The sequence below is a fragment of the Pseudorca crassidens genome, chromosome 2, assembly GCF_039906515.1.
Source record: "Pseudorca crassidens isolate mPseCra1 chromosome 2, mPseCra1.hap1, whole genome shotgun sequence".
In the NCBI taxonomy this organism is placed as follows: Eukaryota; Metazoa; Chordata; class Mammalia; order Artiodactyla; family Delphinidae; genus Pseudorca; species Pseudorca crassidens.
In genome coordinates, this window is record NC_090297.1 from 102,692,268 (window position 1) to 102,718,159 (window position 25,892).

A 25,892-nucleotide genomic window follows, 5' to 3' on the forward strand; every position below is an offset into this window, starting at 1 on the left:
CTTTGGTGTGATTTTTTTTTTCCCCTCTCCATCTTCCGTTCACCCATACACACAGACACCATCTTCACATCGTGTAATATGGTTATATTAATATAACCAAGTAGTTATCAGCCACAGAAATAATCTGCTGATTAAGTGCCCACCATGGATCAGGAAGGCTGACTCTTAAAAGCTTTGCTCTTCCTGAAGCCCTTTGGTCAGTGTCAACCAGAACAGAAGGAATTCTGTGACCTGACCAGGGGTTCTCTTCCACACCGCTAGAGAAGGCAGAGCTGAATCTTTTATAAAGCACATGGTGTGTGGTGTCTGTCCCAGCTGCACCCAGGGTAAATGACTACTCTGCACTTACGGTCAGAGGGTCCCAGTGGAGACCTTCCACAGCCACTCCCGTCCAGCTGGCACCAGGCTCCACACTGTCCCAACTCCCATGACTCCTGCTGCTGGTGGGGGGGGGGGGCAGGCTTTCTAGCTGCTACTGTGTTTTTTTCCTTCATGTCTGAGGGGTTTTCTGGAACTCCGTCCCTAAAAGAGCTCACCCAGACACATTGCTTTAGCTGCAGCCAGGTGCAGAAAGCTTCCAGATCTTTCACCTAATTTTGTAGCATCTCTTCTGTGGTCCTAGTGCTTTTATTCTCTTCCTTTCACTCTGGGGCCCTTGTAAGTTTTCCGTTTGTTGCACACTGCTGGTGGTAGTCCACACCCATTACATAATTGGCTGATGTGTCTGGGTCAAGCAGGGCCACGGCTACTAGTTGCACAGATCGTGCACTGAGTGCACGATCCTCTGTGTGAATGGCCCTCCCCAAAGTTGTGCAATTCACAGCCCCTGTACTAGTTAAGAGGGCGAGGCCAGGTAGAAATTTAAAAGAATGTCCGTGAGTAACTATGGTGAGGGAGAAAAAGGGAGAGGGGGCAAAGAGAGACCAGCAAAAGCAAAAATAGAAGTGGGGAAAGTACAGCTTGGGGAAGTCTCAGAGGTATTCCAGTACATCCTGCCCTGGCTGGACATCTCATGTCAACTACACACAGGCAGTGTGTGTGGTGTCACCAGCCAATGCCTTGTCCCCTAACAGTCCCTGAACTTCATGTTCACCTGATAGCTTGCTGTACCGAATCTCACTTGGTGTGGCTTCCGTGTGACCTCCGGGAGGCCCTCCCTGTGGTACCACTACTCTAGCACTGTACTGATTCCTGAAACCCAGTATGTTGATATGCTAGATCATCTTTGCTCTTGTATTGCAACCTGGGCATAATCTTGCTGTCACTCTCTTTGACCTCTATGTTCACACTGTCGCCCAACTCTGTTCCTTTTCCCATAGTGCAGACTCGAGCGTCTTCCCTGTCCTTCCTGTATCTAAAGTTACTGTCCTAGCTCGAGTTCTGACAGCTCCCCACACAGATCTGACATCTGTACCTGTTTGACTTTTTCCTCCAGCCTCCCTTCTAAGTTCATCGTTTTCCCGAAGGATCGTTTCTGGAGGTCCCACCTTAGCTCATGAGTCCCTTATGATTTCCTTCTGAGGATGTTCTGCCCCTTGTATTCTCTCCCCTCTAGTCTTCTGTCTGATTCAGATGCTTCATTCTAAGGAACCTGTTTGCTATCCTTTACATAGAATGTATGTGAATCTTCTGGCCTTTCCATTTCCCATGACCTGGGAATGCCTCTCCTGCTTCTCTCCTCTTACCTGTGTATTTCCTTTTCCCCCTAAAACTACTTCCTCCATAAAGCTTCCCTAAATGAGTGTACCTATCACAGTCACAACAGAACCCACTCAGCTTCATAAAGCAGGTTTTCACTTCCATTGCCCATGTCTGACTCGTCTCATCCATCCATTTAATACAGCATTTCTTGAATGCCCAGTGTGTCCGTAAGAGTGTCCCAGACAAATGATCAAGACCCAGTGTCTCACTGAGTGGTCAGTGGGGGTGGGCAGACAGTTAATAGAGCAGCCAACTACAAGCCGGAATGAAATACCTGACATACAACCGAGTGCTGGTAGGAAGCAAGGAACAGCATGGTTAATTTTGACTTGGGGTCAGGGTTGACTTTGCTGAAGAGATGACATTTGAGCTGAGCCTTGAGGATAATTAGTATTTTGAAAGAAAGGATGGAAGAGCCTTCCAGGCTCTGGGGAAAGGCATCCAGTGTGGATGAAAGTGCCTGGTTCATTCAAAAAGGGCATGTAAGTTCCATGTAAGTGAAGGTGGGAGGAGGGATACTAGGAGGGCAAACTGGAAAAGTGGGTCTGGGATGGATTCTGAAGGCTATTCTTGCAGTGCTGAAGTCTTCACTATGTGGGTGGGCTTGTTGGCCTGTGGGTGCTGCCACACAGCCTGTGCTTCTCCCATCAGAGCACTTCTTTATCTCTCTGTATATGATTATCTGTTCCTGGTCTAAATCCTCACCCTGATTATATCCCATGGGGCAGGGACCAGGTTGGTATTGTTCACTATAGTATTCCTCTTACTAATCGAGTGTCTGGCACAGAGTAGGTGTTTCATAAATATTGGCTGACTGAATGAATGCGCGTGTATATAATTTTTCTGTGGGTCATGGGTTGCCATTGAAAATTTGCAGGGTGAGATTGATACAACGTGGTGATGTGTTTGAGGAGGCCAGTCCTAGCGTGGAGCATGAATTAGAGAGGAAGGTATGAAGATTGTGGAGGGGGATGAAGGTTCTCTCTCTCTCTTTTTTTTAAAAAAAATTTATTTATTTATTTGGCTGTGCCGGGCCTTAGTTGCGGCATGTGGGATCTAGTTCCCTGACCAGGGATCGAACCCGGGCCCCCTGCATTGGGAGCGTGGAGTCTTAACCACTGGACCACCAGGGAAGTCACTAAGATACTCTCTTAATGTGTGTCTTTTAAAAAAAATACTTGCAAATCCATCGAAGTAGTTTTTAAACAACAAAAACATTACATCTATGTTTTAAAGTCCAAATAACATAGAAGGGTAATGTATTATTGTATTGGGTAGGCTAAATTGCTCTAACAAATGGAATCAAAGAACAGTGGTTCAAACAATGGAAGTGTCTTTCCTAACTCTTCTTGGGGATGTTTCGGATGAAATGGTTGGGTCTGATCACTGTTGCGCACAGGCATTCTGGCTCCCAGGCTGATGGGCAGTTCTGCTGTCTTCAGCCCCTAGTTTCTTTTTTTTTTTCCCCTTAAATTTATTTATTTATTTATGTATGTATGTATGTATGTATGTATGTATGTATGTATGGCTGTGTTGGGTCTTCGTTTCTGTGCGAGGGCTTTCTCCAGTTGTGGCTCACGGGCCCAGTTGCTCCGTGGCATGTGGGATCTTCCCAGACCAGGGCTCGAACCTGTGTCCCCTGCATTGGCAGGCAGATTCTCAACCACTGCGCCACCAGGGAAGCCCCAGCCCCTAGTTTCTAAGATCACTTGGGTTGTCACCATCGCCCTTCCAGCCCTGTAAAGGGGAAAGAGCATGTAGTCTTCCTGGGCTAAGCCCGGCAGTGGCCCCCATCACTTCTGCACACATTCCATGGCAGAGGATTTAGTCCAGGCCACACTAACTGCAAGGGAAGCCGGGAAATGCAGAGGAATGTGGGAGCCGTGTGCTGGCTACTGTAGAAGAAGAGAAGAACAGATCTGGGGGACAGCTTGCAGTCTCGGTGTCACTTATAAAGGATATAAGGTAAAAGGATGAATGTGCCCACCCTCCCACTGCCCAGGCACAGCCACTCATATATAAGGTACATGTGTCCGTATACTGAATATTTTGTTTGGTCTTTTCTCATAGCTTCTACACAGGGCTCTGCACCTAACAGGCACAGAGTAATAACAGCTGCTATTTATAGTGTGCATACCCAGCGTCAGGCTCTTACGGACATTTTCTTATTGAATTCTCACGGCAACATTTTGAGAAAGGTACTGCTATTTTCTCCATATTACAGATGAGGAAACCGACACCCAGAAAAGTTAAATAACTTGTCCAGAATCATACAGCTACTCCATGGCTGAGCCAGAATTTGATCACGGGACCCAAATTTGGTCTCAACTAAGGAAAGATTGACCGATGTTCGCCATCGTCTTATTTTGTGTATCACTCAAGATGAGTGTAGACGAAAAAGTATAATACTGGTTTGAAAGCAAAAGTGCGGTTAAAAAGAGGAAGGGATGAGTGCAGCCCAGGCACGATTCCGGAAGGGAGGGGCAGTGCCAGGATGCACCTCATAGATGTGACAGCTCTGCAACCCCTAAGGCGTCACCACCCCTGCTCTGAGGAAAGGGACCAAATTGCAGCTTCCTCCAGAAAGCGCTGGAGGAGAAAGGCTGGCAGGAGGAACCCCAGTCAATCCATCCAGCGCAACCGTCTTTGAAGTGCTGTGGACTTCAGAGAGTGCTCGGCTCTCATTTTAGCCTTGTTAACAGAATTCCTGTATCTGCCAAGCTGATTAATGCCTGCCCCGGCTGTAATTATTCTTATTAGCCTGCTGAATAGGAACTCTAGTTGTCAGTGATCATTCCTTACAAGGTAGTCGTGCTAGGCGGCATTTATATGTCTATTTTGTTTCTGTGCCGAGCTGAGCTGATTTCTACCCCATAGGTTGAATGTACATTTCCATACTAGTGCAGTGTCTGGCAGTTAAATAAGGTGTGTGCTTGTCTGTCAGCGTGTCTGCGCCTCACTTTATCGAATGAAGTTGGGGGGAGCTGTCAGGGCAGTTCATAGCTATTCTGTTTAATTGCCTTGGTTTCTTAAAGGCAGGGTAGCAAGGCCCTTTGACCCTTCGCTTTGGGAAAATAACTTGAACCGGCAAAAATTCTCTGTAGTTTATCTTCTGGAAAAGGCAAAGCACTGCTGTTGGCACAGTCAGTGCTTTTGAGATCTTGGAATATTTTCCTCCACACCAACTGTAGTCTTTGCGAAGCAACAGAATTAGACCCAGTAGTTAACACTGTCGTGGACCAGCAATGCTATTTCCAGGAGACTAGAGATGCTGGCGCCGTGGGCACATTTGTGTTCTTCAAAGGCTGATTTCTCCACAACACTCCCTGTGTGTTTGTGCAGGATTAGGCAGTCACTAAGCAGCCCGATTCAAGTTTAAGTGTGATGTTTGGGGACCTTAATTGCATCCTGCTTTGCACCTTTGTAAGTGCCGAATGTGAAAGCATTTGCATCCCTCAGGGTATTTCAGGGGAATGGGGAAACAGTGTTTGGCCACTGTCGCACTGTCTAGGATAAATTTGGCTTAGAACCGTGGAGAACAGAATTGAGCGTAAGGGTTCAAGGCACATTTCAGGATGGGTGCTACCTTGGAATGCTACTGAAATAGAGGCAGTAATGCAGACAGATGGGTCACTTCTCAGACCTTACAAGTGACACCAAGCCAAGAACGTACTAATAATCTTGTTACTTCCTTGTTCTTACTTAGGGCTGGACTGGGCTAGAACCTCCCATCTTGTGAGCTATGGTAAGGGACCCACATGGGGTTCAGGTGGGTTGTAGGTGTGTCAGAGTTAATTACTGGGTCTCATTCTGTTGCTTCACAAAGACTACAGTTGGTGTGGAGGAAAATATTCCAAGATGTCAAAAGCACTGACTGTGACAACTGACACCCTCAGACCCTGGAGCCCACAGATCAGAGCAGCCTTGAAACCTGAAGCCCTGTCTACCCTGAGAGCCATACAGCTAGTCCCATTTCCTATGTGTGCTGTGATTGGCTGGAAATCGACAGTTCTGTCTCTTACTTGGGGAACCGCAGCCCCTGAACCCCAGCCTGGCCTTAGGATGGGCAGTTTGAAGATGGAAGATGAGAAGCTCAGTGACATGGCGAGTAGCTCATCTATTTATTCAGCACATATTGAGAGAGTGCCTGCAGCTCTAGGCCAAGCATTGTTCTGAGTCCTGGGGATTCTGCAGCGAACAGAGCCAACTCAGATCTGCCCTCCACCGGTGGGACAGGATGCACTAGATGTGTGGTGGATGGTATCCCCGGAAGGTGCAGCACCACCCGGATGATGGAGGTGAGGGTCAAGAGCGAGTTCATGGGAATGCCTGTAGTTGGGGGACAGGAAATGGGAGAGTTCTAGAAGGAGTAGTCACAGGGATGGCAGAAGGACCAGGAGATCACTCTATCAGAAGCCAAGCAGAGATGGATGTAGGTATATTTGTTAAAGAGGGAATAGTCAAATGCTGCACGAAAACCAGAGAGAGAAAGGGAAGCCTTGGATTTGGAGGCTGTGGAGAGGATGGAAGGGAGAGGTGGAGGGGGATAGGGCAGGAGCTGTGTGCTGTAGGACACATGGTTTCTGTAGTGCTCTCAGCCTTTTTAGCCCTGCGAGTGGCCCCAGAATCCCCGGACATATCAGCTGGAGGTCATCTATATGTTCCCTTTCATTCTCTGTATAAATTTTTGAAAGTTTCCCCCATGTTCCTCTGGGTGTCCTCGTCCACGTTGATTGGTGGAATTAACCTTCTCTCTGACAGCTGCACTGAGGCCTTCAGCTGTCAGTTGGAATCTCCAGCACGGGGACTCCGGGGCAGTTTTATCACCCATCTTTCTCCCATCTTCATCAGCTAAGATTTCAGTAGTTTATATTACAAATAAACCATGACCTGTGTGTTTCTAAACTGTTTCTGCTCTTCAAAATCACATATGGAGAGAAAAAATAGGGCTCAGGCTTGGGAATCAGCCCTCCATTTGAGTCCTACCCTTCAGCACTGTGAAACTGGACAGGTTTCTTAACCTCCTGGAACCTTATTTTCTGCACACGTAAAAAGGGACTGTTACTTCTCTTGCAGGTTTGTCGTGAAGATTAAAAATAATGTGTCTAGGAAAATGCGCACATTAAACTTCACGTATGTAAATCCCTCGAACTTTCCTACTCAGAGTGGGGTCTGGGGACTAACATCGCCGGCAGCACCTGGGAAAAATCTCAGGGCCCAGTCCAGTCTGCTGAATCAGAGTCTGTGGTTTAACCATATCCCCAGGGGATTCGAGTGCTAAATTTTGAGAAACGCTTGTCTGGTAGAGTGCTTCACACATGGGTTATGTGGTGGCCTGGGCTTCCTTGGTGTTTTGAGGCAAAGGCCATGTTCAGAGCGTCAGAACTAGAGGAGAGTGGGACGGGCTGGGCTCTGTGGGAATGTGGTAGGCGGTCAGTTAGCCATGAAGGGTGGGGCTAGCTTAGGTCTGTAGTGGAGGTACTCAGCCTGGTTTCATGACTTTCTTCCACCAGGTTCAGCATCCGGGGAACAAGGCAGGGACATGGTGTGATCTTGCCCTGAGAGGAGGGGTGCGGGAATCTGTAGAAAGCTCTGACAGCATCATGGAGACAGTTGGCCAAGGAGTCCAGGTGGGACAGGCAGCTGAGAGGCTGGAAGGCCTGGTGAGTCGCAGAAGGTTTGAGGGCCTGGAGGACAGGATGAGGGTAAAAAAGCAGATTCAGAGGCACAAGGGAGTGGGTGGGCCAGAAAGGTAGGAGGTGAGGGTCAAAAGAGGTAACTTCTGAGTCCAGGGTCTTGGAAGTGCCTATCCGAGGGGTAGTAGGCTGGGTGAGTAGTAGCCAAAGATTTCACCTCTCATGTCATTTTGGCCAATTTAACATCTGACTGGGTCTGGCCGAAGGGATTAGGAGACTAAGCAGTGACGTTTTAGAAGCATTATTCCCAGGTATTGTAGGGAAAAGGTCTTAACCTGTGACTAGGATGAAAGGGAGTTGGGAGCAGGTAGGCCGGGGAGGAGCCAACATGAGGATTATTTCCTCCTTAAGAAATTCCTTCCTGGGACTTTCTGGTGGCACAGTGGTTAAGAACCCGCCTGCCAATGCAGGGGACACGGATTTGATCCCTGGTCTGGGAAGATCCCACATGCTGCAGAGCAACTAAGCCCATGCACCACAACTACTGAGCCTGAGCTCTAGAGCCCGCGAGCCACAACTACTCAGCCCGTGTGCCACAACTGCTGAAGCCCTCGCACCTAGAGCCTGTGCTTCGCAACAAGAGAAGCCACGGCAATGAGAAGCCCGGGCACCGCAGTGAAGGGTAGACCCCACTTGCTGCAGCTAGAGAAAGCCTGCACACAGCAATGAAGACCCAACGACGAAGACCCAACGCAGCCAAAAATAAATAAATTAATAAATTAAAAAAAAATTCCTTCCTATCTTTTATATAACACTTATTTGGTGCCAGGCCCTGCATTTTCTATATATTAACTCATTTAGTAGGCTTCATAACCCCATGAGGTAGGTACTGTTAGGACCTCCATTTGATAGAAGAGAAAACTGAGTCAGAGAGAGGTGAAGTAACTTGTTCAAAGTCACACAAGTGGTCCAGCTGCTTGGGTTCAAGACCAGATGGCCTGGTTGCAGAGTCTGGGCTCATAACCGCAATACACTAGACTGCTCTCTGTCTTAGTACAGATATTCAAATACATGTTGGAAAACATAGAAAGGGATTGATACAGTTAGTTAAGATGTGATAACATTTGTGTCCTTGTCTTTTAAAACAGGAGGCTGGGATTCTGACCCTTGATCTTCCACTCACTAGTTTTGTGACCTTGAACAAGTTGCTGAATAGCTCTTAGCCTCTGTAAGGTAAGGGGCTGGGCTAGCTGATCCCAAGGCCCCCTTCCATCTCCAGAATTCTTTGAGTTCATGCTGATCCCTGCTGTGGTCCAGATGGGCCACTTGGTCCAGCCCTGGCTCCTCGCCCATCTTGCCCAGCACTCCTGTGTGCAGCCTGCGCCTTCTGTCTCACCTGCCTGGCACCTCTCTGCAACGGGGCTTTGGTGCCTCTGAGGGCTCTGGGAGCTGTTTGCTGTTCTGTCACTGCAGCAGCAACTGCTTCCTCCTCCTAGCCCATCCCGTGTGGTGAAACTGGCATCTTTCCTCACAGTGCTCTAGGTTACCGAGGTATCCCCACCACTAACTGCATTTTTTGATGGACCTCTGGGAAAAATCACAAAAACAGTAAAACCAATAAAGCGTTTCTAGATGGCAGACTGTTCCTTATTACTGATTTTTTTTTTTAAGTAAGTTTCGTTGAGGATATCAGCCACAAGTAAGTTACGGTTGAGTAATCCAGTTTCAGCCCTCAGCAATGTGACTTGTGTTTTCTTCCCCATTCAGCTCTCACGTCGAACCAGTAGACAGTTATGCACCACGGTTCTCCTTTTCCTGACACCCCAAACCACAGCGAGGAGAGACACGGACACCTTTAGCTGGGTCCAAACGTTGACACCACTTTGGAGTTTCCACCTTCCTGTAGAGTAGGAGAGTTGAAATTCCGACGTTGCCCATCAGTAGCCTTAATCGGCTAAGCGATGTGTTCTAGCATTTGGGGACTTCCTTCCTTTTCATTCTCTTAGCCCGAAAGGGGAGGGCGCAAGTGATGTTGGATACATTCACAGTGAAAAGGAAACATTCTGGAACACCTCCATGCTGTTGATAAGGTGTTATGAGCTCAGTCCTTACTGCATGCCGGCTGCTGCCCAGCCCTCTGGCTACTTTGAGGTGCACGTGTGGATGCTGGTTTTGACCCATGTCTTGGACGTGGGTCTTCAGGGGGCTCATCGAGAACACTCTGGGAGTGAATTCTCCACTGCATTTGAGGTGGCTTGCTGTCATATGCTGTTCTGGGGGCCAAGGGGTGGATAGTGCTTTATAACTGCACTGCCCCTCTAGGATGTCCTCAGAACAGAATGTTGGCTGATCTGGTGTCTGTCCAGTGTGCTGCTATCGGCTTATGCTGCAGTGAGGAGTTTAAAAAAAGCAAACCCAAACCACTTTTGGCGCAGCTGTTCATGTTTTCCATTTTCTGAAGGCTGGCACATCCATATATTTTCTTATTTATTAGAAGGCATTATAGTCCATCATCTTTGATTGGGAAATCCATACAGTATGTTCCAAGTTAAGACCATAGTACCGTGGCAGGCACTCGGTCACGCTGGTCGAAGTGAACACAGTTGCGGATAAATACACTGTGCCCAACTATTGATATATGACGTTCCTGCTTTTCCTTGTGGCCTTATTTTTTAGTACTTCAGCAGCATTTAGAGACCCTTTACCATGTTTCTGACACTGTGAAAGAGGACAAAGGCATTAGGAAATGGAGTCCAAAAGGGAAACCGAACCAGTTACAACTGAACAGCAGGATGGGTTGTTGGTGCTTTTTTAAACATCTGAGTGGATGCATTATGGGATAGCTGTGCGTATGGAGCTGTCAGAATCATAGGGATGAAACAGGCCGGGAGCTGCTTTATCGTAAGGCTCCGTGGAGCACGTGGGTCTGGAAGGCGGTGTGAGCCAAGAGTAGGAGAAGCGTTTCAGGTAGGAAAATGGCGGGCACCGTTTCTCAGAGGCGGGCGTGAATCAGCGTGCGCGGGATGGCGTTCCATCTGGGGATTCGCTGACTGAAGCTGGAACAGTAAGAGAGACCTCAGGGAGTGTGGGTATCAAACTCTGGGTCAGGGAGGTTGGAAGAACGGGATCAGAATCACCCTGAAAGTTGTCAGCAGCATTGCCGGCACCCACAGAGAAGCTAAGAACCCACACGCGTGAGGCTGGCGAGGTCTGCTGGGGCCCGCAGGAAGCTAGCCTGCTAAATTAAGGTGATAAGTCGGGCCATAATCCTATTGTTGGTGGTTTCTTAAGAGGAAAATGGCTCACAAAACCATTGCTGATGTTCCCCTTAGGTAGTTTATCAGAGCATCTCTTCAAAAGACCGTCACCAAATAAGAGACGCATAAGTTTTAGAGGAAGGATGGGGAATTTCTTCTGTGGAAACAAGGTTTATGCAATCATGTGGTCTATTCATCAGAGTCCCACTTTAATAACAGTTTATTCTGCAAACAAGTTTTTTCCGAACATCAATATGAGTCCCAGAAAGCTTAGTGTTGAACCCAGCTTGTAAGTAACTGGGGACAGTGCTTCTGTTACCACAGCTCGGGGGTGTCACAGAGGCAGCAAGGTGGTATATACTGCCCGGTGGTACCCCCCTGTACAGGCCTAACAGGAGTTATCCCACAGCAAGGTATGTTTGGTCCTACGGAAATGGCAATGGTAAAGCAAGCTCTGTGTTCTCTCCAGTGCGTTCATTGACACCATTTGGACCTCAGGGTAAAGAAGCCCATAATTAAGTTTCGATGACTCCGCTTGAAGTCTTCCCAAGCATCCGTCACTCTGTGCCCTTAGAAACAACTATGTCATCTGCGTACACGTTGCCCCTCTTGTGTTTATAGATTGTCTTGGAGTTACTTCTATTTGTTTGACTCTTTGGAGCCCAGTTCAAGCCTCACTTCCTGGGAGAGGTGAGCACGTGTTCTGGGGGGCGGCTGCCTGTAAGGTAAGCACACAGCTGTGTCCATTCCTTTGTCCTGGGCTCTCGCTGGACCCGTTCTTTCAGAGCATGGCCATCGGTTTATAATGCTCTGTTTACTAGGTTGAGCGTCTGTCTCACCCCAGACTGTAATCACCATGAAAGCAGGGCCAGGTCTGCTTTTGTTTACCCGACTGTCTTAGGACTTTGAGTTATTGAATGATTAAATGATGTGTTTAGAAAACACCTGTATATCTCATGTGTACATGTATCATGTATATGACATATACAACGCATGTATGAAATACACATATAAAGTCTGTATTGTGGGCCTTAAGTCATAAAGGGGACAGAGGTTATCTGTGTGTCCTCACTATCTTTCGTTTGTGTGCGTACTGTCTTTTTCTGTTACTACTGTAGTATTTCCGAAGTGATTGCAGGTGCCTTCATTTCTAAGACAGGTTGGTGGGATGGGGTAGGGGAGGAGAAATGGAGTCCACACGTGAAAAGGCAGGGATGAGAAACTCGTCATTCTTCCTCATGTGATTTTCTCCATTTTCTCCTTGCCAGCTCGTGTGGAAGACAAACGACTCATGCTTCTCACTGTTCACTCTCTACCTCCTCCACCCCTTCCTCCCTTTGTGGGGTCGTCACAGCCTCTCCCATCCCCGACTGGCATCTGCTCCTTCCTGGGCTTCGTGTCAGTGGCTCACAGCGTGGGGAAGCGTACTTCTTCGGTTCCAGTGCAGGCTTCACGTGCCTGGTGGCTGGGTTCTTGCCATCGCTCTTCTCATAAGTGGCCAGCTCTGGCCACGTCTGCGGGAAGGGGCAGGGGGCTGCTGCCTGCAGCATGTGCCTTGTCTCGCTGTTGGCCTGGGTCGTAACTACTCCTTATTAATTACCCTGTGCCAGGCTTTAGTCTCGAGCTCCGGGCATATGAGGACATAGTCACAGACCCGAATCCTGTAGCTGCCAGTCTCTATGTGGAGGCATGACATATACCCAGGAAAAGAGGTGGCCTCGAAGAAGTGTCTAAGGGGGATCCCCTGGCGGTCCAGCTTCCACTGCAGGGGTCACAGGTGCGATCCCTGGTCGGGGAACTAAGATACTGCAGACTGCGCAGCACAGCCAAAAAAACCAAAAAAACCCCAGAAGTGTCTAAGGATTGTTAGAAAAAAAATGCTGAAACTTTAATGAAAAGGGAGAGCATTCTGGGCCAGTTTAGACAGAGGAGCTCTTGCAGAAAAGGTGGGACAGCTGACACAATTCTCCATACCTGTTTGTATCACTACTTGTGTCCTCTCTACCTGTATATGCATTTCTTTTAGGCTTTAGTGCTTTGTCTGGATTGGGAAACCTTTGTAAGGATCCAAAGCACCCAAGTTGTTGGCTTCTCTAGCCCCAAAGGGTGATAATAAAACGCATGTGGCAAAATGTGGGGTTTGGAGTATCGAGATGTTATCACTTCCTGGGGTGCTGAGAACTGGTCTCTTGGTTGATGATGCTGTGCGTTACGGTTGCTCAAACCGTATGCTTTTCGCTTTCTGTGATGAGCTTATCGAAGAGCTTTTTTGAAAATTCATCAATGAGGGGCAATTCCTGATACAAATGAGATTTAAGTAACTCCCGTTAACCCATTTAGATGATGGTCCAAAGATTAGTTCTGGCTCTAAAATTCCAGTTTGCAGAAGTTCATTGAGATAGGAGTGATCCCAGCCATTGCATCCGCAAGCACGTTGCTGGGCTAGGAATGTGGTGATGAGCAGCGAGCCCTCTGCCCCGCCATGGAGCTCACAGTCCCGCGAGGGCGGCGGACAAGCAAATGAGCCTGGGATGGTCACGGTGTCCATGCCGAGTCGACCCTCAGTAGGCACATTCTGAACTCTGCTTGGGGCTGGGGGCGGATCAGGAAAGGTTTCCACAAGATGGCCTTCATTAAGTCTGAGCCGTCAGTAGGCTTTGTCTGGTAGAGAAAGCACGGGTTATTTGTTTCAGGCAGAGGGAAGAGCGTGAGTAAATACACCTGTTTACAAAAGCTTGCGTGTGAAGAAAACTTTTTGGTGGCTGGAATGGAGGGTTAAGTCGTAGGGGCTTCAGAGGGAAAGGGTTGAGGCTGGAGAGAGAGTCGTAAGATTGTGAAGAGCCTGGAATGTCACCTAAAGGAGTTTAAGCCTGATGTCCTGAGTGAATGTCTATTTTTTCTGGTTCTGCCTTCCCTAAGTCCCTCATGTCATTTATTAACTTAATATTTTAAAAGATTCTCATTGTTGGAGGACTCATCTCCTCCCAGGTTTTCTTTTCTTTTCTTTTTTTCTTTTTTTTTTTTTTTTGCGGTATGCGGACCTCTCACTGTTGTGGCCTCTCCCGTTGCAGAGCACAGGCTCTGGACGCACAGGGTCAGCGGCCATGGCTCACGGGCCCAGCCGCTCTGCGGCATGTGGGATCTTCCCGGACCGGGGCACGAACCCGTGTCCCCTGCATCGGCAGGCGGCCTCTCAACCACTGCGCCACCAGGGAAGCCCTCCTTTTTCTTTTTCTATTGGAGTATAGTTAATTTACAGTGTTGTGTTAGTTTCTGGTGTACAGAAAAGTGATTCAGTTATACATATATAACTTTTCCACATTCTTTATTATAAGTTATTACAAGATATTGACTATAGTTCCCTGTGCTGTACAGTAGGACTCGGTTGTTTATCTGTTTTATATGTAGTAGTTTGTATCTGCTAATCGCAGACTCCTAATTTATCCCTCCCCCCACTTTTCTATGAGGCTGCCACACTGTTCCATCGTCCTTAACTTTGACACCTGGCTAGGTGTCGGCTCATCGACTCACCTGATGATGTGGTTCTGCACCCAGTATGTGTGCTGTAAAGAGCTGCTGAGTGAAGGAATGAAATATTGGATCAATGGAGTCAAGGGTCTGTTCCTTGAAGGGCATGTGAACTCAGAGTCTTTTTTTGTTCAAGTCAAACTACCAAACTGTACTCCTCACTGGGCCTCACTGGGGAAGCTGGCATAGACCTCCGTACCACCCATGGCATCTGGCAGTGTGTCTGTAAATATCAAGGGCAGGCTTAAGGCCTTGTTGGGGAGAAAGGATGGACAAGGCAAAGGAAGAGCAGAAAATGGGCATAGAAAACAGTAAAATTGGGGGAAAGAGGACAAAGTTCCTCAAGGGAAGGAGTCGGGGAGAATTTTACTAACAGCTCAGGTGCGTTCATGCCCAGATGCAAGTTTAAACTCATGTGAAGCTCCCATTCTCCTTCACCTAGACTGCAAGGAGGACCAGGTGTTCACACAGAACTTGGCAGACTCTGCTGGCCTGTTCAAACATGGGGAGGATTGAAAATGGCTGAGTAGTGAGGGGGGCTAGGCAGCGCTGGGGCCTCTAGCAGCTGTTAATTTTATAGAACACTCTAAAATAATCCTTGTGGCTGGATCTTGCCTCAGCTTTTTCTGTCTCTGATCCTTGGACAGAGAATTGTTTGAATCATTTCGTGTTCTGTTGAGTTATTTTGGTTACCCACCGGTACAGATTGGCACGAAGTGGCTTTTGCGTCTTTGTGTTGTTCTTTGGTCACCTGACTTCTCGGAACCTCAGTTTCCTTATTTAATCCTCTCAGGGTTGAGTATTAAATCATGTGAACAGGATTTGAAAACGCTAAAGCCATGCTGTAAATGTAAGGTGGGTTTTGTCAGTTACGGGGTCCTCGAGGGCGAAGCTCTCTGCTCCGTACTTGGCTTATGTATCAGTGTTCCGTCAGAGGAGCAGAGCCGCTGTGAATATTATGGAATAAGCCATTTAATAGAGGAATTAGACTACACAATTTTGGGAGGAGCTGGGGAAATGAAGGTCTGAAAAGGGATCAAGGAAAAGCCACTAGTCGTCCCTCCGAAGCACTAGTGGGGGCGGACAGGCTGTTTCTGGCAGAGGAATCGAGAAGCCAGGCAGAGTGGGACTGCGAGTGGGGCACACGGGACTGGGAGGGGGGGTCTGGCATAAGAGCCTGTGTAAGGGTAGTTGCCTATTTATAGCTACCACCTATGAGTTTGCAATCAAGCATCTGGTGGTCTTGGATCCGAGTTGGTCAGTAAAGATAGCATTTGGGAAGAAACCCAGAGCAGAAAGAAGAGCTAGAACACACTGGAGCCCACCAACACCTGTGCATCTGTCTCTTGCTGCCTTGAAACCTGACGACCACCAGAGCATGATGGCTGTTGCTTCCTTTCCACCTCCCAAATCTCACACACACTTACGTCTCTTTTGTCCAACTCTAACCCAGAACTGCACAGGGAGAAGGTTTCCAGGGAGTGTAGTTCCAACTTGGCCATGTTGACTTAATACAAACCTGCACGATTTCATAATGTGGAATTAAGGATTTGGCATGACTGGCCTCCTGGGATCTCTCAAAGGCCATGGAACTGGAGCGACATCCTGGTTAGGTGATCTAGTGCTTCAGTGGTAAGAAGTTCACTTAGTTAATGATCCAGTCTTTAAGAAGTGACTTGCAGCTGTGTTCCTCAGTTGTATCTCCTGTCTTCCTTGCCTTTCCTGTCTGTAGTGCCAGAGGGCATGGTTATCTCAGCAGCAAAAGCTAAGGAAAGTTGCATTGACTGAAGAGCCTGTCAGTTCCCATGGAGCGCGAAGCCTTCTATCACCAAGGTTCTGTTTGACCTGGGGAAACAGATGCTTACTCTCCCTCCTCTCCTGGTATGAAGGCTAAAAGAAGATTTGCAGATATGAATGACTGCAGACCAGAGCCAGAAACCATCGTGTAAATGTTAAGTGAGAGCAAGGTTTAGATCTCTGTACCTCCCTTCTTCACCCCCATGGTCTGTTAGTCATATTGTCCCTTCCTTGTGTTTCTGCAGCCAGCTCAGGTCAGCAAGGACTCAGGAAGTGCCTTCTATGGTCATCTTAGCTCCTGAGAAAATAACACACTTCGTGAGATTTAATGGCCACACGTGGACCATGTCATCACTCTGAATTCTTTCACCTTTTTTAAAAAAATTTTTTAAGTTTTTTATTTTTTTAAATTATTATTTTTAATATTTATTTATTTATATTTTTAAATTTTTTTACTTTTTAAAAATTAAAAAAAATTTTTTTTTACTTTTTTTACTTTTTTATTTTTTTAATTTTTAAAAAATTTTTAAAAATTTTAAAAATTTTTTGTCACCTTTTGATTGTCAACTCTGATATTTCCCTGTGTGACCACAAGTGCTTTGCCTTCCTCCTTTCAGATTCCCTCGTATGTGTTGAACCTATTCTTCATCCTCACTGTGATCCCCCTGACCTTTTTTCCGAAGCCGCTTTCACTTCCTGGGCTCTCATCCTGGTGGTCAGCATGCCAGCAGTGAGCTTGTTAAGGACCCTCTGCCACATTTCTTTGCCAGTCCTCATATTGTAGTTGAGTAACCCACACCAACCGTAGTCTCTAAGTCTGAGCTTTATCATCTTGCTGGGGAAAATCCTACAACCTGCCCACCTGAGTTTCCTACCAGTTAGGGTGTCTTTACTGCCTCAGTGAACCTTGTGTTAGTTTTGTGATGGTTTTCCACTATATTCCTTCTAATTCTTATTCTAAACCTTGTCCACAATCTCCAGGATCTAAACCCCTCTCTGCTACTTCACTGAGACACTGGAGACCAACCTAAGGTTCCTCAAGCTTTTTGCCTCAAAACCTTGCTATATTTTTACCCATCCTTTTCTCCTAAATTCTGAAAAAGGTAAGGGCTCCACCTTTGGCTCTTTTTTCCTTTGTATGTATACACTCTGTCCCTATGTGATCCCATGCCACTTGTGGCTTTGAATACCATTTATGTGCTGATGACTCCCCAATGAATGTCTCTGCTTGGACCTCCCCCCTGAGCGCCAGACACATAAATTTACTGCCTACTCCACTGTACCCCCACTCACATGTCCAGCAGGCATCTCAGACTTCAAAGGGCTGGAAGAAAACTCTAGCCTTGCCTGATACAAATTCCTTCCTGTCCGTTACGTTCCCCTCTCAGTTAGTGGCTTCACTATGCACCCAGGTGCTCAAGCCAGAGCCTGTATCATACCAGTTCCTGTGTTCCTCACTTTCCACATTCAAAATGGCAGTGTGTCTTTTCATTTTATATCCAAAATATATCCTGCATCTGACTACTCCTGAGAATCACCACCACTACAAGCTGAGGCCAAACGTCCATCATCTTTTGCTTGGTCTGCCGTAACTTCTTCCATTCTGGTGTCCTTGCTTCCAAATTGGTCCCACAGTAATCCGTCTTTCACACAGCAACCAGTGGGCTTTCTACAATAAAGCAGGCTCTATCATTCCCTAGTTTTATGTGCTTCCTATTTCAACCAGAGTCCAAGGCCTCTGCCCCCTCGTTCATTATAATCCAGTCACACTGATCTCTTCTTCTATCCCTTGAACACCAGGCTTGCTCCATCTTAGTGCTTTTATATTTGCGGGTCTCTCTGCCTGGAGCAGTCTTACCCCAGAGTTCTACCCCTGCCTCCTTCTCATTCTGGTCTGAACTCATAGGTGACCTGCTCAGAGGCGCCTTTCCTGACCACACTGGCTAAAAGCAGCCCTCCCCCATCCCCAGTCACCAGCACGTTGGCCTATTTTATCTTGATAGCATTTATCAGCGCTCTGGACTTGTTTCCCCACTCTCCCCTTAACTGGAACACAAGCTTCTTTTGAGCAGGGACTCTTGGCCGAATGTCCGCAGTGCCTAGAAGGTGCTGAGAGGACCAACTGGCTGACTTTCCAGGATAAACTGCCCACTTGTGCCCTTCATCTCCTCTTGCCTGCTTTGGGGTCTTTTCACGGTTGTACGCTCTCTTACTTACATCTTGATTATTCCTTTCTCCTGACTGTTACCCTCCAAGTCCCATACCACATTACTGCAAATGCGCTTCTGTGGAGGTTACCAGTGGTTGCGTGGTCATCAGTGCAGAAGTCTTTTCGCAGCACCTGTCTGCCTTGACTTTTCTGCAGGTTTGACATGGTTGCTCATTTTTTCCAAACTGAAGCATAATGGGATTCTACTCTAGATATTGTGCAGGATGCAGATAGTATAGGAACCAGGTCTTGCCTTAGGGGCTCGCAGCCTCCCAGGAGCAAGTAGATGGGTATGTCCTTAAGTAAAACAGTAGATATCACTCCAGCCTTTCCTTCTTGGAATTCTTGCATCCCTTGGCTGCTAGGACGTAAGCCGTTTCTGGTTTTCTTCCTAACTGGCTACTATTCCTTTTTGCCTTTTTTCTTCTGCTTGTGTCTTAAATAATAGGAGCTCACTGTGATTTTGTCCCTTTCCCTCTTCTCTGTACTCTGTCCCCCGGTGACCCCATGGACCTCCACATCTCCCATATCTTCACCAGATCTCCTCTCCAAGCATGTGACTCCACATTTATCTGGGGCTCAGATGGCTTTGGACTGGGGGGTTTCCATGCCTGGCGGACCTTTCAACTTGTCTGAATCTCACTGACTACTTTTCTCCTCTGTGTTTCCTTGGCAGCGCTCAGCTTCCCTTGGCATGTCTCTCATCTCGGGTCTATCAATGAATTCTTCTTCCAGCATGGCTCTTAGAGCTGCTGCCTTTCCGTTCCTGCCCTTGCTCTTTTTTTTCTTTTTTTTCCCGTACGTGGGCCTCTTACTGTTGCGGCCTCTCCCGTTGCAGAGCACAGGCTCCGGACGCGCAGGCTCAGCGGCCATGGCTCACGGGCCCAGCCGCTCCGCGGCATGTGGGATCTTCCCGGACCGGGGCATGAACCCGTGTCCCCTGCATCGGCAGGCGGACTCTCAACCACTGCGCCACCAGGCACTCCCTGCCCTTGCTCTTCTTTTGATTCTTGTACCAACCTTTCCCCCAACCCCCGGCCCCATCATCTCATAGAGGGCTCCCGACTGACCACGCGTGTGTGTGTCCACTCCAGCCTGCTCTTAACTGCACTGCTCTGCTCGCCCTACTCTTCACCACTCCCCACATGTCCCCGCCTAGGCCTTTGCTTATGCTCCTCCCTTTAACTCTGATCATCTTCTTCCGCAGTGTCCCCTGCCCAAACCCTACTCCCCAGCCATTTTTCAAAGGCCCGATTTAAATGTTGACACTGCATGAAGCTTTTCACTAATCCCTTTGGAGGGACGCACCCTCACTTTCTGAGGAACCCCACAGCACTTGCTAGTACCTCTTTTTGGCTACTATATATCGTTCCTCCTGTTAGAGTTTTCACGTGCCCCTTATGACTCAACATACCGTAAGTCCCTTAAAAGAAGGTCCAAGGCTGATTTACCTTCCTCTCTCACATATCATCCAGCACGAGGGCTTCTTACTCGGTAGTTGTTTGTTAAATGAGTCATACTGCATTTGTCTAGTTTATCTCTCTGAGGTCTTAGCTGAACCTTTTTTTAAAAAATGATTCTAAGGCCCGCTCTAGTAGAACCTTATTGGCGTTTGGATGGGATTTTGAAGTACTGCCATATGTGACTTCATTACACATTCTCTGCTGGCTGTAACTTGTTTAATGTGTACATTGCTGCATTTTCATCACTTAGGGACTGTCTAGATGAAAGCCGGCATGATCCCTTCCTGCCAGACCTCTCAGCGGCAGTCCAGCAGAGGAGACAAAGGTTTTGCATTCGTTAAGTCAGATACTGCAATAAAGGCTCTGTGAGAGCTTACAGGTTTAACCTTCTTGTGTATTCACTTCTAAATCACGTGTGGACTGCGAACTTCGTATAGAAATCCATAGGCCCCTGGTCTCTCTTAAAGGCCTTGTAAGGACTGGAGAAGGGGGATTTAGCTGTCATTTTACAAGGCAGAGTGAAATACCACAAGCTCTTCGGTTTCGGTATTTCCGTTCTGCCTGTTCTACTGGATTCAGTAACTTACAATACTTATCTTACAAATGGCTCCGTTTGTAAAATCAGATTGTTTGCTTCTAGGCAGCTCGGTGAGGTGATAAAATTGGAGCAATAATAGGAACAATTGCAAAAATCCTTTGCAGATCTGCTGTACTCTACAGGCCTTGATTTAGAATAATATTGATGATAACCCAGGAAATAAAATCTATTTCCCATGGATCTCATAAGGAGGTGGAAGAGGGTGGATAAATACAGTTTCATCTTCATTAGCTTGTCTCTCTTAATGATTCCTCGTGGTTGCCAATAGTGCTTGTTGAAATAAACATTGCAGGAATAATTGCACTGAAAAACTTGCCCGACTTTTCTTGCCTATCTCCATCCATTCTACATGATGGAAGAAAGTTGAAGGCATTTAATTATTTTCTGGAGGACTTCAGAGGTAGGCAAATAGGAATCTGGAAACAATTACCTCTTGCATGTTAATTATGTGCACTGCTGAAAAGTCAGAGAGGTGGGCTTCCAAAAGTCCTTCCCATATGTTTTTAGAATGAAGTTCTCTTCACCTTTTTTGAACATGAAAGTGTGAGATGTAGAGTTAGTATCACTTAAAATAATGAAGGCAGTCTATCAGAAAAAAATTTTTGAAGAAACTGGAAGTTATTTTTAACAATCCCGTTTCTCTAAAAACGGGATGTCTCTCCTCTAGTTCATGCCAAGAATATATATTTCTTCCCTTAGTAACTCATTTTGGTTACTTTGTTACCTATCTGGTTCACATTGCCCGTGGAGAATTGGAAGTATTTTATAGGGAATTTCAAGCCGTTGCTTCTTCCTACTCAGAGCAAAGACAAAATCAACAGAATATGGTTAGTATCAACAATGCAGTTGAAGACAAAACCAGCCCAGCCCATCTTTGCCTTGACAGTGCAGTGCATGGGCCAGATAAACCTGGGTTGAGTCCCTCACTTCATAGCTGTTATGACCTTCAGCAAGTTATTTAACTTCTCTGAGTCTCAGTTTCCTTGGTTCTGTGATAGGGGTGGTCTGGCATATAAGAGAGATGCAGTATGTTATTATTCCTCCTCTTACTCTATCCTAGTGTTGTGGAGAGAAATTTGATGATGAATCAAAGTGAACACATTACAAAGTAAATACTTGAGAAAAGCTTATATGATTTTAGCTGAAATTTCAGATTCTTTGATTAATCAAGTATTTTTTATTATCCCCCTCTCATTAGTTTGTTATCCACTCTCTCATTTTTATGGTTATTCAAGAGCTTAGAACATACATTGTCGACTTATTAGTGTCTACTGATGGTCCTTTTATCAAATGCAAGACCTTAGAAAACATTTAGGCTCCAGTTATTTCACTCTTTCCCTTGCTTTTTGTGCTGTTGTTGTCATATGTTTTAATTATGCATATATTTTAAATTCCAGAAGACATTACTAATATTGTATTACATAGTCACCATTCAGTAGATTTACCCACACAGTTACCCTTTCTGTTGCTCTTTATGCCTCCCTACATTTCCGTGATTCCATCTGGGGTCATCTTCCTCCTATTTGAAGAACTCCCTTTAGTATATCATTTTGGTATTTCGTTAGCATTTCTTTTTATTAATTCTCTTTCCCTGACTGAGAGTTGATTGAAAGCATATTGATTTTGCCTTCCTTTGTTAACGATATCTTTTCTGTGTAGAATTCTCTGTTGGTAGTTACTTTCTTTCATCGCTTTAAAGATGTCATTCCAGGGACTTCCCTGGTGGTGCAGTGGTTAAGACTCCCCGCTCCCAGTGCAGGGGGCCCGGGTTTGATCCCTGGTCAGGGAACTAGATCCCACGTGCATGCCGCAACTAAGAGTTCGCATGCCACAACTAAGGAGCCTGCATGCCTCAACTGAGGAGCCCACATGCTGCAACTAAGACCCGGTACAACCAAGTAAATAAATAAATAAAATAGATATTAAAAAAAAAAAGATGTCATTCCATTGTCTTAAGAGCATTGTTTCTATTGAAAGTCAGGTATCATTGAATTCTTGCTCCCTTCCGTGCCTTTAGCAGTTTTACAATGATGCACCTAGGTGTGGTTTTCTTTGTATTCGTGCTGCTTTAGATATATAGTACTTCTTGAATCTGTGGCATGACGTCTTTTGTCGGTTTAAGAAATACCTTAACCATTATTTCTTCAGAAATTAATTCTAATTCTATCATATTCCTTCTCATCCTGGGACTCTGTTACATGTGTTTGACCTTTTTATCGTCTCTCATGTGTCTCTTAGACTCTTTTCTGCATTTTTCATCTTTTTTACACCCTGTGCTTCAGTTTGGATATCTTATACTGACTAATGTTGCATCTAATCTGATATCAAACCCATTTATTGAGTTCTTAATTTTAGATTTTTTTTTTAGTTCTAGGATTTTAATCTGATTATTTTAATAAAGTTAAGAAGTGAAATCCTGTTGTCTGTTTCTTTAATAAACTAATCATAGTTATTTTAAAGTCCACGTCTGATAACACTAATATCTGGATCCCTGTGCATCTGTTTCTATCGTCTGGGTTGTTGTCTTTTGTTTTCAGTCATTTGGTGCTGTTGTACGGAACGTCTGGTAGGTTTTGATTGAATATTGAAAAATTGTAGAGGCTCTGTGTGATGTTATCTTCTTCACAAGAAGATTTACGTTTTATTTTTTTATTTTTCTTTCTAGCAGGCTAATACAGTAAGAGAAGCTCACTGTAATCCAGTGAGGAATTGAGATGTTTTGAGACAAGATTTCAGTATTCTTGAGAGCTGGTTGTTTGTTCAGCTTTGCTCTTACTCCAAAGGCATAGCCCTTTCCAGGGCTGTAATTCAGTCTGGGGTGTTTACTATTGTCCACCGTCTTTTGTAAACTCGGAATTCCAATTTTTGTTTCCCCAGTACTGTGAGATGGTCGAAAAATTTGCTTAACCTCTTAGCCCCTTAATATTTATTTTCTGTTTAACTTCTCGGACACTTACCAATCTTCCCCCACCAACTCCCCCCACCTCAGCCTATGACTTTCTTGTTGTGTTTGTTTGCTTGTTTTAGACTATGACTTTCTTAATGGCCCTGAACTTCAGTTGCTGTCTTCTTGGCCCCATGAGGCATTGGCAGTTCTGAACTACTACCTTTTACTGCACAACTTAAAATTGGCAAATATTTGAAGAGAAAAAGCAGTGCATATTGTCAGGCCCACCTTGGGGTGTTTCTGTGATCTTGGCCCCTTAGTCCCGGATACCTGGATTGATCACCAGTGCATTCAATGATCTGTTTCTTGTGTTTTGTCCATCTTTTGTAGTTGTTCTGGGGTGGGGGCAGGGAGTTGATCTGATACAAGCTAGTCCATCATAGCAGAAAGTATCTCATCTCCATTATTAGTCTTTTGAAATTTATACCTCACTTATCTCCCCTCCTCCCGAAAAACATATTTGAGGCAATTTACAGTGAAATACACACATACATGCAATAATCTTTAAACTAAGGGTAAAGAAATCAAAAGTACAAGGGTGACAGAGAAGGCACAGGAAGGTGTAGAGGTAGAGGAGAGAGATAATTATTAGAAATTTAGATTGTGAATGGTTTCCATATTTCACCATCATATTTCGTACTAGACTTCCTTGAAGCTAAGGTACAAAAGGACACATGAATTTTATATATGTTGGGGAAAACAGGACTTGGAAGTTGGAATACGGGTAAAAGAGATGATGAAGCAGTAACAATTGTATTCAGGGTTGTTTGTGTGTTCTTTGTTTTATTTTGTTTTGGTAGGTTTAGGCAGAAATTTTAAAAACAGGAATTAGGAAGCAGTGCAGGGTTCTGAGACCTATCTAAGAGGGTCTGGGCATCACCAGGGCATGGTGATGTGGTGCTGGGCCACTTAGTAATTGGGATTATGAGAGAGAGGTTTAGCATCAGAGCCTTAATATACTGCACAAAATGTGCTATTAAGGTACCCTAATTTGTGTTGAGTATCAAAGGTACTTGGGTTGTGAGAGACGCCTATATAGTTCTTGTTTGCTGGGGAAAGAACACACAATGGTCCATCAACTGGTATTTTTTTTCTGGTACTAAATTTTAAGAGACTTTTATCGTATGGATTCTTGCGTCATTGAACAACCCAATCGTGGCCTCAATAGTCCTTTTAAAACTAATAAAGAAATGCTTTTCATATAATGGTTTCTTATATTGACCCCTGAAAACAAATTTAAATTGTTTCTTAGTAAAGACATTTTTATAGAAAGCTAACCTAACACAGTTCAGGCGCCAAAGTGTTTGGGACTCTTCATTTGAAATACCGGTAGGATTTGGAAAACCAGAGGAAAATTTTGTTTTTTTCCCCTTAGTCAACTGTTACAAGAGGTTTCAACTAAAATCGGTAATGTGTGGCTTTGCAGATATTCTTTTTGATTTGGAAAGAGCCATATGCTCTATGTTTTACAAGTTGTGTTTATTTTTTAAATATCATTAGCTGTTATTTAACAATATTAAAGGAAATATGTGCTAAATAGCAGACTGCTGGTAGCAAATTGAAATTCTGTTAACTAAACTTCAGAATCTTGCTTTGCACAGATGAGGGGACATCCCAGTTCTGCATGTACGGCACTGCTCGGGTTTATATTTTTTTTAGATTAAAATTTGATCTTTCAAGCATCTGTTCCTATCTGCTTGGCTTTTTCCAGTGGCACTGTAACATAGCCTGAGTCGAAGGTACTTCTGCAGGTTGAGTTGAGGCAGGAGTGCCTAAGTGACCCCAGGGGAGATGGGGAAGCCTTCCCACAGAAGGTGGTGCTGGAGCTGCTTCTTGCAAGAGGCTGAGAGATTGCCGGGAGGGCATTCCAGATGAAGGAAGCACAGAAGCAGAGGCTGTGAGGCCCAAGAGAGCATGGCATTTGCAGAGACTTGAAGGGCCATTTGTTTTGTTGAAGTCTAAGGACTAAGGGCTGGGAGAAGGGTAGCTGATGAAGCTGGAATGGTAGCCATGGACCAGACTATGAAGGATCTTGTGTGTCTTCTATTCGTTCATTTATTTAGCAAGTATTTATTGAACAACTACTATGTACCAGGCCCAGTTCTAGGCAGGCACTGGAATTCAGCAGTGAACAAAACAGATAAAAATCACTGCTCATTTAGACCTTGCATCCTGGTGGGAGAAGGCAGATAATAAATAATAGTAAAACTATAGGGATACACGTAAAGAATATTAGTGGTAAGTGATAAGAAAATTTGGCAAGAATGAGGGTGGGTGTGTACAATTTTAAGTGGTCAAGAAAGGCCTCACTAATAAGGCGACACTAGAATGAAATGTGAAGCTGGTGATGGAGCGGGGTTTACGTCTGAGAGTGCTCCGGACCGAGAAAATGTGCAGAAGCCCTAGGTTGGAATAGGTCTGTCTGCTCGAGAGTCTTAGGAGGAAAGCATGGCTGGAGTGCAGTGGAGGGAGGAGCTTGGAGAAGAAAAGAGGGCCAGGTCCTGTGAGGTCTTGGTGGCCTCTGTGAGGACTTGGCTTTTATCTGAGTGACATGGGGAGTGATTGGAAAGCTTTGAGCAGAGTAAGGATGTAATACACTTAAATTTTTAAAAGATGGCTTGGCTGTGTTGAGAGTGGAGGGCAAGAGCAGAGGGAAGGCAGGCAGCCAGTTGGGAGGCTGTTGCAATAATTCAGGTGAGAGGGAAGGTGGCAGGAACCAGGGGCATCGCAGTGGGGGGTCTGGAAGATAGAGTGTA

At 45.7% G+C, this 25,892-nt stretch overlaps 1 protein-coding gene across 1 annotated transcript in view; it reads left to right on the forward strand.

Annotated features, from left to right (window-relative positions):
• Positions 1-25,892, forward strand: part of PTGFRN (prostaglandin F2 receptor inhibitor) — an 83,925-nt gene that overhangs the window by 1,098 nt on the left and 56,935 nt on the right. The window lies entirely within an intron of this gene.